At 33.1% G+C, this 15,659-nt stretch overlaps 1 protein-coding gene across 2 annotated transcripts in view; it reads right to left on the bottom strand.

Moving 5' to 3' along the window:
* Positions 1-15,659, bottom strand: part of LOC111057929 (glutamine synthetase 2 cytoplasmic) — a 54,979-nt gene that overhangs the window by 19,759 nt on the left and 19,561 nt on the right. Inside the window, exon 1 of one of the 2 annotated variants that reach the window (XM_039430082.1) lies at positions 3,060-3,187. The exons of the other annotated variant lie outside the window; for it this stretch is intronic. The gene's annotated coding sequence lies outside the window, so the exon portion shown is untranslated. Of the gene's footprint in view, positions 1-3,059; positions 3,188-15,659 lie in introns of those variants that run through there. 2 annotated transcript variants of the gene reach the window in all.

The following is a 15,659-nucleotide window of genomic DNA, read 5'->3' as shown; positions in this document are numbered from 1 at the left end:
ATATATATTCGACATGTATTTATTACCTTCCAGTCTCTCTGTGCCAGGAATTTATCTTTTTCCACTTCCTCATCCACTCACTCATCCTCTCTTTCTCTACTTCCACATCCACTCCGTTTTTCTCTCTCTCCCTCATTCTCTCCTACTCCCTCACATTTATTTTTCGACTTTCTTGTTCGACTAAATCTCTCTATAGTCACTTCTTCCCACTCTATTCATTTTATGGGTTTCATTTTTCTACTTCTTTTATAGTGTGAGTAAGGCTCTTCTTTCGAAACAAATAGTCTGGGTTCTTTTGAGCATGTTGCTAAGTTAATATTGACTCAATGAGTTATGTCTCTTTCACACTCTCTCACTCACTCTGTCTCTCTTTATCTGACTCTCTCTCACACTCTCTTTCTTCATCTCTCTCTAACTTAATCTCTCCTCGTTTCCTCTCTCGTTCTTCTCTCTTTTCTTCACCATTTCGCATTCGTCTCATGATTTTTCGTACTCTCTCTCTTCATCTCTTTCTCGTTTACTCTCTCTCTCTCTCCTACTTACTTACTCACTCACTCTCTCTCTCTCTTCATCTCTTTCTCGTTCACTCTCTCTCCTACTTACTCACTCACTCACTCTCTCTCTCTCTTCATCTCTTCTCTTCGCTCTCTCGTTTTTCTCCCTCTAGCATTCATCCAATGATTTATCGTATTCTTTATTTTTCTTCTTTTTTCGAAGTTATGAGGCTCTTTTTTGAAACTAATTGTCCTGGTGGATTTGAGCTAGTGTAAAATATTCATTTCAAGCTTTCAGCACTTCTTCAAACAAAACTGACTTCAAATGCTCTCCATTGAAATAATTCTGACACTCCACAATCGATTTCAGTATGCGAACAGCATTACTTTGAATGAATGCTTCCCATTCATTAAATTCTGACAGTTGAAGTGTATCTGACTTATTCTTTATTGATTCATACAATAATTACATCATCAAAAATGATAGGGAGAGAAAAAATAAGGTAACCTTCTGCTATTCCTCTCCCAAATTTAGATAAGGTTACACATAGTCCGAAATAGGTTAAGTCTTGTAGTTGTTCACTAAAGTTGCGAAGTTGAACGTGCTATTCTTTTGAAGTACGGTCTGACAACACTGCGGCCAGAACTGGTTCCATGCAGTTGAACTTAGGACCGGTTTTACATCCCTGATCAACTCAATTTTCTTCATGAAGAGACAGGCTAGTACGTGTAATGATGTGTTTCAGAAGATGATTGTGTTTGGGCGAAACATCTGTACTATACTAAAGGGAAGAATTGGCTTATACACGTATGAGATAGAAAATTCACGTATGACGCATCATCACGTCTCAACTAATGGACTGACAAACTTGAAATTTTGCAAATTGATTCTCAATTAACCGAGGATTTTAAATTCTTTAAGATTCCAGTTTGTCAAGTTTTCAATGGGACACTTGCGGAGCACGGGTTACCTGCTAGTCTTATAATGAACACAGCTTACAAAATTACAAAATATCCAAATCCACCTACAAATCCACCTATGTAATGTAATATTACAAATATTACAAATCCACCTACACTGTGAGATGTGAGGTGGTCTTTTGAATAAAATTTATCGCCCGTATGTGTGTCTAGAATGATATGTTTCGAAAGACGATGTGTTTGGGGAAACGTCATACAGATACAAGAATAGGCTACTTCGACCTTCGATGATTTTTTTAATGAAAAATGATTTTGTTTATTGTCTGAGATCAGTATTTTTCCATAATAATTTTCACGATTTTTCAATACCAAGATACAATGAAAATTTATAGACTTTGCCATATTGTTATCTTCTTCCACCTCTATCAATAAATTCCAATTGATTCGAGATTCGTTCAAATGCGTCGTCATAATATTGCTTTGTATTCATTTATTCATATACATAAACGATTTAGGTCAAAAAAACAATAGGCATTTGCCCAGATCTGTCCAAACCTTTTTGGAATACACAGTCTAGAGGTCTCTTTCCTGAATAGGGCTACTTGTAATATAAATATAAAGAAAATAAAAATCTCAGTACCCTTTTTTTTAAATATTTTATCACAACATGTTTCGGTCATTTATTTCATTCGGGCATAAATGACCGAAACATGTTGTGATAAAAATATTTTAAAAAAAGGGTACTGAGATTTTTATTTTCTTTATATTTACAGTCTAGAGGTTTTGTAAAGATGATTTTTCTTGTAAATTCAAATTCGAATACAGATTTAACACCATTTCATCATGTATTGGATGATTTCAATGAAACTCAGGAAGTGAAAGTGCAAATTTTTAGTAAGAAAACATGAAGAACCCAATATACAACCTATGAACTTGAGTGTTCATGGGAAATGACATTGGGTAATACGGCAAGGCAGAACTTACAAAAGGATCTCTGTGCCGATAAAAGCCATATGAATAAAAATGAAACTTCAATGAATTATCCACCAATTCTCCCCCTCACAAACTTGTTCTAGATGAGGAGTATTATTCTTGGAAATTATTGTGAAGTTAACATTTCAAATGTTTGTAACATGTTGCTTTTTGAGAATAAAAACTTTTTCATTCATTCAAATAGTGTCTTACTACAATCTTCCATTATTATTCTTGATTCATCTCTTTTATCAGAGTGATTTCAGTTGAAATTCATCACATTTCCGTCTAATTATTTACGTCATTCCAGAACTATGAGTACAGTAAAATTCACTCCAAGCTGTAAGCATTTCTTATAAGTAACATTGATGCTTCAAATTCAATCAATGATGTCAGAATAAATTGAACCTCACGTTTGATGCCTTTCAAAATAGCATGATAAGAGGGAGAGCTAAATGAGGGCATTGCTCTCACATATGGTACTGTATTTCAAAATTCATCATTGATAATACACTTTATGGAAAGTAATAAGATACCGGAGATCTCTACAATTGCGTCAAGAATGATTGATCAAGCTTCAAACCAAACCACTGTGATGGTCTTAATTTGATATTTGTATCACATAATTATGAATAATATTATATAGCATCATTGCTTGATTTAATCCACTACCTTCTCAGATTGGCGTTCAACTGGAACAGTGAATTTGTTGTATAGTGAGGTCCACGTTGTAATGACAGTGAAGAAAGATAGAAAAAAAACGTTGCCGATCCTCTGTCTTGTCAATGCCTTCTATAGACGGTAGCTGATACAGGTTTATTGATGTAATATTAACTGTTCATTCTCGTTTAAAAAAACAATTATATTTTATTGAGCAATAAATTATATTTTTCAATAATTTCTTAATGAATTTTCATAATTAAAGATGGAATATTTTGTTAGTTTACTACTAATTCTACATTGTTAAAAGACGATCTGGCAATAGAACGAAGCGAGAAAGAGATAGCGCTATCCGCTTTGTTGAATGATAGACAAAGATAACAATACCATTGCTAATCAAACACTGCCATTACAACGTGGACCTCACTATAGTCAAGTCTACACTATTCATAATGAAGTGAAGCATTATATTATAATACAAACTACTGTATAATAGCTTCATAACATGATGTGGGAACATAATATAACAGGAACAGAATCTCAACTACCTTGATAACGACGTGACATATGATGTAGATAAAGATAAAATGAGTAAATTTCAGAGAATATTTGGCACCATTTACAGAATGATCCAAAATAAGACAAATGATAATAAGACATAATATGATATAGATAAAGATGAAATAAGTGAATTTCAGAGATATGTAGCACCATCCAGAAAAACCTCAAAAATAAGACAAGGCAGGACACTCAACACCATCGCTGTACCAACTCTTCTTTATGGAAGTGAAAATTGGATTCATATAAGAATGTGGACAAAAAAATTCAAGCTGCAGGAATGAGATTTCTGAGGAGTGTTTATGGTTGCACCAGAACTGATAGAATCAGAAATGTTGAAATACTAAGGTGCGGTTGCACAAAAGCCGGTTAAATTTTAACCGTGATTAATTTCACGAGAAGCAATCAGAGGAGGCTTTTTAGAAAAGACAGCTTCTCTGATTGGTTCTGGTAAAATTAATCACGGTTAAAATTGAACCGGCTTTTGTGCAATCGGCACTAGGAGTTCAATCTGTTACACCTTCATGTGATAAAATAAGACGAGATAGAAAAACTGGTGTCAATATTCGAATAGGATGCCATCTGGAAGAATATTATTCCTCTAGGAACTCAATATTACAAACCCACAGTAGAAAGAGATGTGGGAAGGACAAGTAAGAAATGATGGGTACTAGAACAGACTATTAATACCTAATCTTTGTAGTGAAAATGATGATGATGATGATGATGATGATGATCATAACGTATAATAGCTTCAATCAGAGGCCTCTCACAAAATTTTCTGTGAGCATTGAGTGACTTCATTTGAGCATCTGTCTGTTGAATTCTCTTCGAAGTTCAAACTGATAAACATTACATTATCCCATCTTATTACAAAATCAAACGTAGAAGGTTGTCAAATAAAACTAAAACCAAACTAATGTAAACAGCTTTGCTAATTGGAAAGTGGTTTGGGCTTGTCTCGACTTGACCTTGACAATGACCTTCAAACAGCTGATCCGGTTCACCCACTGCAGATTCTCAACCGCAGACATCTTCAAGGTAAGAGCTTGAAAAACATATTATTTTTTCAATTCTGTGCTCAAGAAACCAAATTCCTTGTTTTGCTTTTAGGAGCATGTATGCATATTATCAAGCTTCTCGATGTAGGTGGAAAAAAATAATATTGAGATTAGCTTGGATTACTAGGAGGAATGAACAATCAGAGGATTTGTTGGTGAGAAGGAGGAAAGAGAGATAGAGATGAGTTTGAAGAGAACGACCCCTCTTTGAGAAGCAACGAGAGAAGTTTGAGATGATTGATACATAGAAGCACCACAGATTCAACCAACTCCGATTGAATAGACTCTTGGTTCATGATTGCTATTTCCTCTAGTAACGTCCACGTTCTAATGGCAGTATTTGATTAACACTGGTGTTGCTATCCTTGTCTATCATTATATAGACATTATATCCTTGATATCAGGCAGATATAATTATCCTTCTCCAGCTCCGCAACGATGCCACATCGTTTTTTTGACAATATAGAAATATAATTGATTAGCAAAATATTCATTCTCATAAGAGTCAATAGTATTATCATACATGAAGGATAAGTAAGTAATAAGTAATAACTATATTATTCTTGTCTCTGGTATTATCTTCTCAGAAATCAAATGGGAAGCAGGACTAGTATTTTTCATACATTAGTTTTACGTCATAACGATCCCAAAACTCACTAATTATAACTGATAAGCCTCTTGAACTGCATACGTGTCTCAAATATTGGAGTAATCTATTTTGGTTGAATGATTTTGTTTCTTCAACCTCTGACCTGGCAAATAACGATGATAAGTATATTATCTACATGCTTTAGTGGAGTTTAACATTTGAAACTTTACGATAATTGCTTTCTTTTAGAGAGTGTATCTGAAATTATTCTACATTTTAGGAGAGTATTCAAAGCAGAGAAAACTCATACAATAAGATTGTTTTATTCTAGAGATCAAAGTAACAAATTTACATGTTTGATCTAGAATCCAAACACATTTCATATTTTGAAGTGAACTTTCATCTATACTATAATAAAGGAAAGAACTGGCTTACCTATACACGTACGGGATAGGAACATTATGTTTGACGCAACATCACGTCTGAACTACTGGACTGATTAACTTGAAATTTTGTAGATTCTCAATTAACCGAGGATGGTTATAGGCCTAGTTTCAATTCTTCAAGATTCCACTCGATCAAGTTTTCAGTTTGTCAAGTTTTAAAATAGACCCTTGTGGATCACTGGCTATTCATGAAACAGTTCTCCTCATTTCTTTGAAATATAAGTTTCGTGAAACAAACCAAAATTTGAAACCAAATTCCACGAAAATCCAGCAAACTCGAACCACTGTTTATCGTTTCGTTACATGTCTTCACATATCTATCATTAAAGTCTACAATGTTTCGTTTTCCCACGAGCTTCCCTAGGATCCACACGAAACAGAAATGTCACGCAAAAGTCGATTTAGTGCAGTACTAACATTTCAACAAATCACAGGCACAAGTTGCACGAACGATGACTATTTCCTTGTCCTAGATCATAGCAACTTGAGTCTATACATGCTGCAATATGGTTTTACCATAGATAAAAGATAGGATTTGAAAATGGCATTAGTAGCCGAAACATGTCGTGACAAAATAATTTGAGTAAAGGGTACTCAGATTCATATTTGTATTTAAATGAAAAAAAAACAAAAAATTGTCGAAATTTCTGACATTTAATATGAAATCTTTTTCATCTAATATGAATAATTACCACAATATCAACTTCTCAAATACACAAAAAATATTTGTATCTATTTACATTCAATAGTAGCCCTGAAAAGAGAATCAATAAAATAGCACAATATGATATCAAAGTATAAATCATAAAAGTATAAAAAGAAGAGAGAAAACAATGAGATCAATTTTTTACTTGATAATTAAATACTTTTGAGTCTATGAAAACTTGAATTCAAGTAAACTTCACTCCAAGTTTTCAAAATCGCCCATTCAATTCAAACGTTGAAAAAAAATGGAATTCAAGAAACTTGACTAATGTAAACCCTACTTAAAATTGCCAAAGTAGCTCGAAATTAGTCGTTTAAAAGTATTTAAAATGTTTTAATAGAAGGGTACTACAAGTTTTATATTGTTTTTATTAACCCTATTTAAGATATCAAGCGCTGTAACATGCTGCAGTAAGAGTCTGTTGCAAGAGAAACAGGTAATTTTGGTAGATATTATGGGCTCTAGTGCTGTGACATGTTGTAGGCTATAGTAGACTAGTACAAAATTGTTGCACCAAAAACAGGTCGTTAGTGGCACGCGAAATCTAGAGGTCACAATACGGCAATTGTTCGGATAATAAACAGCTGATTAAATCCCAGCACGAAATCTAGTAGTCAGGTTATTGAACTTGAACTTGTAATAATAATTACTAGTAGTTCTGTGAACAGTAGACCTCACGCAGTTTTCTCATCCATAATTATCTGTGTCACCTGTACACTGGCTTCTCCAGACATCTGTGTAATGCATGCAATGAATAAACCACATCTGATTGATTATGAATCATTTTATAGTCTGATTAATCCTATCTTCAGAGTGGATGATTTATATAGTGAATATAGGGGCACCGAGATTCGCTCGTCATTTTTATTTATTGATAAACAGAGCACAATTCTTTAAAATGATCGTGTTTATATTTTAGAACTGGCTGTACGTCAGCTTATGAATTTCGGGGATGAGATATTTTGATTTTCCACAGACACACTGTTTTATTATCCACAGACAACTTTTTTATTAAAATTTCTAGATTTCTCGCGAGATACGGTAAGCTAATTGATCTCCCACACAGATCTTCTGTTATCGACAGACGACGAAATTATCAGCTGTTTTTCCAAGGATGAATTATCCTTTTAATGTCGTTCAGCAAGTTTTCCCAGGGATGAGACCTAGTGCAATCGAATTTTTATATCATAGACCTACTACGTTCCAAAATTCGTGAAAATCGTTAGAGCCGTTTTCGAGATCCGAGGACATAAATAACCAAATATAAATGAATATAAATAACCAAATATAAAAATAATATATACAGATATAAATAAATTGCTCGCTTAATATAATAAGATATCGGAATATGAAGGAAATTCCTTTTCCTTTTATATTATCTTTAAAATACAACATTTAAAAATACATTGTGTATACATCGACGCGCAGTTAAAAAGGAATATTCCTGCCAAATCTCATATAAATTTCTATCAACGCGTTTGGCCGTAATTGCGTTACATACATACATACATGCATACAGACAGACAAAAGAATATCCGAGTTAAAACATAGACCTCACTACGTTCAGTCAATAATTATTGTTATAGTGAGGTCCACGTTATAATGCCAGTACTTGATTAACACTGGCGTTGTTAACCTTGTCTATCATTCGACAAAGCAGATGACGTTATCCTCTAAAAGGAAAAAATACTCTAGAGTAATATTCAATGTCTGATGATATGAAAGCTATATCATCCATGTAGAATAACCTAAAATGATTACAAACTGAGTTAAGTCCGCGTACCGTAGCTTTGCATCCGTGACTTTGAAACCGCATACAGGCAAAGTATGGTACGCGGGGTGATATTCCTACTTTTCAATAAGCATACGCTCCTGAGTACCTAGATCCCTGGATGGAGAAAGCTACCTACAGATGTTCGATGTTTTTGAACGGGTAGTATTGTAGCCTGGTTGCTCTCTGTTGATCAAAGCTACAGGACCCGGAAAATTTAGGGAAAATGTACAGGGATAATTCAGATTAATCACTAAACTGTGTTACAAAGAAAATTTAGATGAATCACTATTTTGGTCGAAAATAAAAAGCTACAAAGGCATTTGATTGACCATATAGGTCATCCATTGTTATTTGATTATTTGCTACGCATTTCCAATAATATGATACTTCCGTTTATCACATGCCAGGCCACCAAGGACAATATATATTTACAATGTACACAGTATTATACAGAGGATAGAAGCCTACAACAATGGAAAGTAGGGTCCGTGATTTCACATAATTTCTCTGGAATATTCATGATTGGGGAATTAGGATGAGCAATTCTATTGTACGATTTGAAACCTGTTCAATAAGCTGTATCTATTTTACCTTCTAAAATGTTTCTCCTAATAACGATTAAAACTTTTAGGTCCGGTTTCCCAGCTCGGGATTCAGATAAGTGACTAAGTTCTAGACTAAGGCTGTACAAAGGCTAAAAATAAACTTTCTACTGATGATAGATTCCAAAGTTTTTCGATTTGTATATCATCAAGCTATCAAAATAAAAAAGTTTTCTCAGGAAAACTTTTTTTCTGATCATCACTTTTTGAGATATGAGCGCCTGAAGTTTGAATTTTTGGGACAGAACATTTCAAATTCAGTAAGAGATAAATCCATGAGATTCAGAGGATGGGATTCTTCATGGTATTGTTCATCTAGTAGAACAAAAATTTTCTGAAAATATCAATTTTTAAGATAGTTATTCAATTTACTAAAAATAACCAAAAATAACTTTTAGATGAGTTATTTTTGGTAAATTGAATAACTTTTTCAAAAATAGATATTTTCAGAAAATTTTTGTTTTACTAGATCAACAATACAATGAAGAATACACTGAATCTCATGGATTCACCTTACAGAATTTGAAATGTTCTTTCCCAAAACCTCAAACTTCAAGCGCTCATTATCTCAAAAAGTAATGATCGAAAAAAAATGTTTTCCTGAGAAAACTTTTCCATTTTGATAGCTTGATGGTATAAAAATCGAATAACTTTGAAAAATATCACGAGTAGAAAGTTTATTTTTAGCCTTTGCACAGCCTTAAACAGCTGGAGTCAGAAAATTGGCTTTCCAAAACGGGGCGTAGTAGCAGTAAATAGTTGCAGCAAAATTAATCTTAATTTTCTCATTTTTATAATTGGAAACGTTTTTCCTTGACGAAATGAAACATTCCTGAATAATTTGGAATAGCTGAAACTTTACACTATTTTCTCTTTATTTTATTTGGTGTTCAATTCTCTAGTTTTTCGAACTTTAATTTAAACATGGGCTGTCACTACGCCACTTTTCGGAAAGCCAATTTTCTTACTCTAGCTGTTAAGTCTAGAACTTAGCTAAATCCCGAGTTCGGAAGCCGGCCCTTAAAAGTTTTGTAGAGTGAATATTCATTTAACGTGACCGACTCAACTGTTTTGTTGTAGGCTATACTGCACCGACTTATTCGCCGATCTGAGATTTAGAATTATTTTTATTATAATACAAAACCGTTTGTTTTAATTCTTTTTTGTGTCACATGGGTGGAGCATCATTAACAAGAGACAAGGTGAATGTTTTCTTTGTTTATTTACAAGAGCCAAGCAGCCAAATTGACATTGAATGGAGCAGTCAAAGCTTGAAAAAACATTTGGAAAATTTCCAATTGGGACATTGCTTTGTTAAGAGCTTAGCTTATAGCAATGACAGTCATCAGTCTTCTCTAGCATCATCATCATCTTCTACTTCTTCTTCTTCTTCTTCTCCTACTTCTTCTTCTTCTTCTCCTACTTCTTCTTCTTCTTCTTCTTCTTCTTCTTCTTCTTCTTCTTCTTCTTCTTCTTCTTCTTCTTCTTCGTTTCCTCTTTCTCCTGTCTTCACCTTCAGTCTTCTCCTTTTCCTGTCTTTTTCTTCTTCTCCTTTCTTCTTCTTCAGCTTCTCCTCCTTCAGTCTTTTCCTTCTCCTGTATTCTTCTTCTTCACATGTACTCTTCTTCTTCTTTTTTCTTCTCATTTCATCTTCTTCTCATGTCTCCATCATCATTTTTTTTCTTCATCTTCTTCTTCTTCATCTTCGTCATCAATCATGATCGAAAAGATTATTATCATGATACTGCATGCATGTAATTAATAATCAGATGAGGTTTCAAGGTCGCTGAATATTTTTATTTCTATTTATTTGTGCAGTAGACTCACGTAGTGATATTAATATCTGTGAATCTGTCAGCAGACCCTGTAAATAACATCAAAGCTTTCCATACAACTAATGCTGACAAATTCAAGTGAATATAATTTTATAGCAGCGTAGTTTCAAATACAAATAATACACGTGGCTTTGTTAGTAAACAAGGAAACGATGCTATAATAGTTCGTCATCACGATTATTTTATTGTGCTGTGTTTGCGGTTTTACACTATTTTTCAGACTCCTTTCCCAGCTCTGCAACGTTGACAGATCGTTTAATAACAATGTAGACATATAATTACCAACTAACGAAGTGTTCTATATCAATAATATTATGGTAAATGTATTAATTTTATCACTGAAAAGTATATTTTCTTGATGATTATTTTATTGTGCTGTGTATGCGGTTTTTAACTATTTTGCAGACTCCTTTTCCATCTCTGCAACGTTGCCAGATCGTTTAATAACAATGTAGACATATCATTTTATCAACTAACAAATTGTTTTATATCAATTATGGTAAATGTATCAATTTAATCAGTGAAAAGTATATTTTCTTGACGAATAAAATATAAAATGTATCTTTTCAAACAAACATGAAAAGTTATCATCAATTTTACCGGTATAAGAAATAATAATTATTATTAAACGAAAATCCAAATCAAATGCTGTAAACCACCCCGAAGACTTCTGCTACTGCAAATATTGACAACAGGGTAAACAGCCATATGGAAATTCGATGATCGCTACTATTCAAAAATTATTTGCTGGCCCATGAATCGAACCCGGTACCTCCTAATTACCGGTCAAGAATGCTTACCCTCTTATCCTCCGAAGTCTTCGGGGTGATTTACAGCATTTAATTTGGATTTCCGTTCAACAATAATATTATTAATTCATTAGCATTTGAATAAATTCAATTTCTCAGTAATTTCCATCGGTACCAGATAATCCTTTATAGGAGGCAGTGACAAGGCAGAGAATCGGCAACGCTGTACTCCTATCTTTCGCCACTGTCATTATAACGTGGACCTCTCTATAGTGGCGGAGTTGTAATAAGTTTTGAAATTAATGGGTAGGTCCACAGTAATGAAGCAGGTATTGAAAATATTGAAAGCTTCTTCTAGTTTATGGGTACTGTTGAAAAACATTAATAAATTATGAAATTTAGTCTACTACCAACACAATATTTATTGAGCTTTAAATATCTAGTAGGCATTCTGAATAACTGTAAAGTATTGTACCAAGTAAATCTCCACATTTAAATATAGTGAGGTCCACATTATAATGGCAGTGTACGATTGACAATACTGTTGCTGTCCTTTTCTATCATACAACAAAACATATAGCACTATCTCTCTCTCGCTTTGCAATGTTGTCTATTTGCCAGAATATTTTATATTTACTTTTGACAGTGATTGTACATAACTGAACAAACCATATTCTCAGCCGCCATTTTTTTTCTTCATTCTATCAAAATACTTGAGTACACAAGTCGAATAATTGATTTAAATGTATTTTTGAAACAATGAAATAATTTTTAAACTTTACCTTATGAGAAACACAAATTAAAATACCTGAAATGACATTTTAAAAGGAGATAACTAACCATCCTAGACTTCATCCATGCTTAAGTTAGCCTACCCGTATAGGTTAGACCTACTCGTACCGGTATAAATAATATTGAAAAGTTATTTCAGAATTTTTCCATTGAAATTACTTATTTTTAAATGGGATTTCTATTTTTCTATTATTTTCAAAGGAAATTGGAATAAAATAACTCCATTTCTGTTGTTTTGAGATTCAGATTGTTGTATCACAGCTTTTTAAATTAGCCGCCATTTCAGGTTTGTATAAAAATGAAAATCTGATCTCAGTCATGAAAGAAAATTTTTGAATCAAATTATGAAAAAATATATTTTCTTGATCAATTTGACATTGAATTGATTATTTTATCAAGGAAATGATAATTAATATTAGATCAAATTAAATGGGATGAATTGAGTAACAGCTATGTACAGTCAGTGGCGAAATGGAGAGACTTGGCAACGCTTTTCTCCTATCTTTTTTCACTGCCATTATAACGTGGACCTCACTATAGCAAAGCCACCTTTAGTGAGGTCCATGTTATACATCAATAAACCTGTATGAGCTACCTTCTATAGTAGGCATTGACAAGACAGAGGATCGGCAATGTTGTTCTCCTATCTTTCTCCACTGACATTACAACGTGGACCTCACCATAATTTGTGATATAAGAGACTCTGCTGAGTCTCATAAATTCAACTGAATATATCCGAAAAACAAACAGGCTAGGAAATAAGTATTTAAATATCGAGTAGGTACTAGAATATTTTATAAGTACGGTATTCAATATTTACTGCAGAGCATTATAACATGTAAATTTCCACATTCCACTACTCAAGCTACCTAGTTCGTGATATGATAAGAAACACAGCCGAGTCACATAAATTCAACGGAATATTTTTGAAGTAAAAAACTGGTTAGAAAATAACTTAGTAAACCATAATTGGTCGCTATTCAACTTTCTTTCTACAAGAGATTGACATCTCAAGGACGTTAACTTGCACTTTACTACCGTTGAATTAACTTTAAACTGTCAGCATTTTTAAAATGGAAAGCACTGATGTTATTTATAAGAAGTCCTAACAGAGTTAAGAGTTACCATATTATTAGTGTCTTCCAAATAAGTAGTTGAAAACAATTTCAAGTTTAGTTGATTTGGAAGTTTTGAATCGAGATCAGGGTCGGCCATTCACATCGCACTGGATTCGGTCGTTGATTTAACGAGCCAGTTTAATCAACTGTTTTGGTTAACAACGTCTCAACTACTATTTTCAACTGTTGCCTCTAGTATTGATTGGATCAACTGTTTCGATTATCAACGTTTCAACTACTATTTTCACCAGCTGTCTCTTGTTCTTGTCTTAAGGATGAACCTTGAACCATGTTCAACGAGAAATTTATTTTCAATTTTTATCAGAAATGCGTTTAATTGGAATGAGTGAAATTCAATTGTAAAGGTGCGTACAGATTACGCGCCGCGAGCATGAGAAATTCACTTTTAATCAGCTGACTATATCTGTATTTTTACAGAAACGGTAAGATATAGATATAAAAAGCTTGGCATCAGCTGATTAAAAGTGAATTGCTCATGTTCGCGGCGCGTAAATCTGTACGCACCTTTACAATTGAATTTCACTCATTCCAATTAAACGCATTACTGATAAAAATTGAAAGGTGATTTCTTGTTTAACATGGTTGTTGGTCATTCTTCTTTTTTATCTGATTCAACTAATCTTTTCTATTGTGTGCAAAGCAGTTGATTGTCTAATGTATCATGTCAAAATTTATGTCATACTGATAAACTAACACATTATTTTGTAAGAAAAACTGAATTAGAGGTTTTGTTAACGTCAATCTCAGTTAAACAAGTTAACAACTGCTGGACAATGATTGATTTCACAAAGAACATTTTTTAACATCTTCATAATTTTCGTTGACTAAAACCAGTGACAAGCAATATAGCTTATGCTTATCCTTTCTGTATGCTAAAACCATGGCCACCTCTAATACCATTATTAGAGGTGGCTATGCTCATACTTGTCAACGTTAAAACCAACCAGTTAAATCACGTTGACGCTTGAAACGCCAACAACCCAGCACTGCATTGAATGAATCAGAAGCTGAGAGAAATCCGAAACAAAAATAGAAATCTGAAGATTTTACCACTCTTCCTCCTCTGAAAATATCCCTCCGCGGCCAGAAACGCGTCCTTTCCATGAGAACATTCTAGGAGTTAATTTTAGATTATGGAGGGCATCAACATAAAGATGGAGTTGAAGCTCTGTTACGGAAGTTATCCACACAAAATGATCTCCAAGGTCTTCTAGTTGATTTCTCAAGGGTTGAAGCATTGAAAGTTGGAAAATTGTGATCAGAAGAGCATACTAACATTTTTTTTGTGTAGTTGAGAGGTTGATATTGTGGTAATTATTCATATTAAATAAGAAGACAAAGAAATTGTCGAAAAACACAGATTTATTGAAAGTTAGAAAGACCGGTTTCGGTTGTTACATCATTGTGAATCTCTGATAAACCTCTCTGATAGAAAAGTTTATCAGACAATGGTGTAAACAACCGAATCCGGTCTTTCTAACTTTCAATAAATCTGAGGTTTTTTACAATTTCTTAATCTTCTTATTTGATACTAACAAATATTAAAAATTGTTCCTGTACACATAATTTTATTTTATCCTATTTATTTTATTTATTTATTCATGGAGACAGCAGGTAAAAACCCATTTTGTCACCACCTTCACACTATACAATAATTTCCAACATAATACAATTTTCAATAAAAAGAAGATAGAAAATATGAGAAAGTAATAAATTATAAAAAATGCTTATTATAAAATTATGAGAATGAAATAAGACGAAAAATAGAAGAAATATACAGTCGTATATAGAATAATAAAAATACAGTAACTGAATTCAATAAGAAAAAAATGCACACATACCTTTGTAAACTGTGATCATTACTAGTATATGGACAAGAGGAAAAAAAGTGTCTGTGTAATGAGTGATATTTCAAATTCTTATTGTTGTCAAAAAAATTGAGAAGATCTCAATAGTTGAATTTGTCATTTAAACATTATCTCAATCTGCCACCAATAGAAACCAATCAAATAGGATATCAATAAATATACATTGTCTCAAATCAGCCCTTAACAAAATGATTCAAACTTCTTGTCTCTCAAAATAAAATATCTTAAGGCCATAATATGCACCAATTTTCAATGCTAATCTACAATAATTGCATATAGGCATAGTGGTATAATTATTATATAGTGAGGTCCACGTTATAATAACAGTATTTCATTAACATTGGTGTTGCTATCCTCATCTATCATTCAACAAACCAGACAGCGTTGTTCTTTTTTCTAGCTACACAGCGTTCCCAAATCGTTTTTCATCAATGTAAAATATATAATTAACATAATATTCAATCTCATTAATGGAAATTTATCATTTAGTCAT

This window comes from Nilaparvata lugens, chromosome 6 (genome assembly GCF_014356525.2).
Source record: "Nilaparvata lugens isolate BPH chromosome 6, ASM1435652v1, whole genome shotgun sequence".
NCBI classification, from domain to species: Eukaryota; Metazoa; Arthropoda; class Insecta; order Hemiptera; family Delphacidae; genus Nilaparvata; species Nilaparvata lugens.
This window is presented reverse-complemented; position numbering and strand designations above follow the sequence as displayed.